The sequence below is a fragment of the Leuresthes tenuis genome, unplaced genomic scaffold, assembly GCF_036924035.1.
Source record: "Leuresthes tenuis unplaced genomic scaffold, fLeuTen1.0.hap1 SCAF_4, whole genome shotgun sequence".
NCBI classification, from domain to species: domain Eukaryota; kingdom Metazoa; phylum Chordata; class Actinopteri; order Atheriniformes; family Atherinopsidae; genus Leuresthes; species Leuresthes tenuis.
Genome location: NW_027325358.1, coordinates 30,291,181 through 30,292,876, shown reverse-complemented (window position 1 = coordinate 30,292,876; position 1,696 = coordinate 30,291,181). Strand labels below are relative to the sequence as shown.

The window sequence follows — 1,696 nt, the reverse complement described above, 5'->3', positions numbered from 1 at the left end:
ATTGGCCAAATACCCTTAGATCCTATTTCGGTGAATTTGACATCTGCCTTGCATTTAACAGATTAGCGGTTTAGCAGTTTTAATTTAGTTTGAGTGAAGGAATTCATTCTATAGCAAAATCCAAAATCGTGAAGAACTCATGAAAGTAAGCTTATTCTCGGATTCCTGAAACTTTAGATTTGCTCTTTCTTTTACTGCAAAGTACAACGTTGAGCAGCACTAATGAGTTGTTTCTATTTTTGGCAGGCTTTACCTTTGAGGATGAAGCAATTTCTGTCTGTGCAAAAGAAATCTTGTTACTGTGCAGAGTGACTTCTCTGAGTAGAGTCGCCTTACTTGTTGCGACTGTGCCGATGTTCGAAGCTGGAGTGCAAAGTTGTTGCTTGAATGGTGTTCGCTGGAGCGTGCGGTAGTGTAAAGTTATACCATTTAAAAGGGTTGAAGAGTGCTCAGTACAGCGGGTGGGTGGAGGTGCAAAGTGACACTATGGCCATAAAAAGAACACCGCTACAAGTGCGCATTGTGCCAGGAAGGGCCCTCGGACGTGTTCCAGTGGACAGTTATTGCTTCTCGGCCTTTTGGCTAAGATCAAGTGTAGTATCTGTTCTTATCAGTTTAATGTCTGATATGTCCTCTATGCGAGGACTACATATTAAATGGATTTTTATCAATAGGAGTTGAAAAAGGAGCTTGCTCCGTTCACTCCAAGCATCGACCCGGTACTGCAGTGCCGCTGGGAACGGTGCGCTCTCCTCTGCTCTTGTGAAAAAGCAAACAGCGGTGCAGGATGGAAGTTTCAGGGAGCCCAAGATGAAACTTTGTTTTAATCTGCTGAGAAAAGAGAGTGAATGCGAAGTAGACTTTAACACGGCTCTGGGAGCGAGCCGAGTGCGGGCTAACCAGGAGAATTGCTTGAAAGAAACGCGACACCGAATGAGCGGTCAGAACAAAGCCTCAATACAGTGTTCCTGTGGTGTTTTTATAAAATGCCGTGAAAAAAAAGGTGTGAATGCCCCGTAGAAAACTAAAACTAAAAACTAAAAGGTTCGGCTTTATTTGGTGAAAAGCAGGTGAAGCAAGGTCTGAATGCACAACCTTACATCATCAAAAGCGAGATCAGAGGTTTGGCCATAGTTTGCCAAAAGCGGGTAAGGTGCGAATGACTGACTAAATATCAACAAAAGTGGGGGCGGAGGTCTTCGGATGCAAGTGGGTGTGAATATCCCACCATACAAGTATGGTGGAGAGGAAGCTGTGAATGGCCGACCATAGTTTGCAAAAACCGGGTGAGAAAAGGTGCGAATGTCCAACCATACATGATCAAAACAGGGAGCGGAGGTGTTTGGCTGCGACAAGGTGTGAATGTCCACTCATAATTAATGAAAAGTGGGCAACAAGTAGGTTTGAATGCCCAACCATACATCATCAAAAGCAGGAGTGGATGTGTTCGGCTACAAGAAGGTTTGAATGTCCGAGCATAGTTTGTAAAAAGCGGGTAAGAAAAGGTTCGAATGCTCGAACATACACCATCAAAAGAGGGAGCGGAGGTGTTCCGCTGTAAGACGGTGTGAATTTCCGACCAAAGTTTGTAAAAAGCAGTTAAGAAAAGGTTCAAATATCCAACCAAACATAATCAAAAGAGGGAGCAGAGCTGTTCGACTGCAAGTAGGTGTGAATGTCCACACATAATTCCTGA

At 44.0% G+C, this 1,696-nt stretch overlaps 1 non-coding gene across 1 annotated transcript; it reads left to right on the top strand.

The window, feature by feature from the left end:
• Positions 1-562: 562 nt before the first annotated feature.
• On the top strand, positions 563-753 carry LOC140306451 (U2 spliceosomal RNA). The gene has a single exon (XR_011915757.1). It is a non-coding gene; the product is annotated as a U2 spliceosomal RNA (small nuclear RNA).
• Positions 754-1,696: the final 943 nt, after the last annotated feature.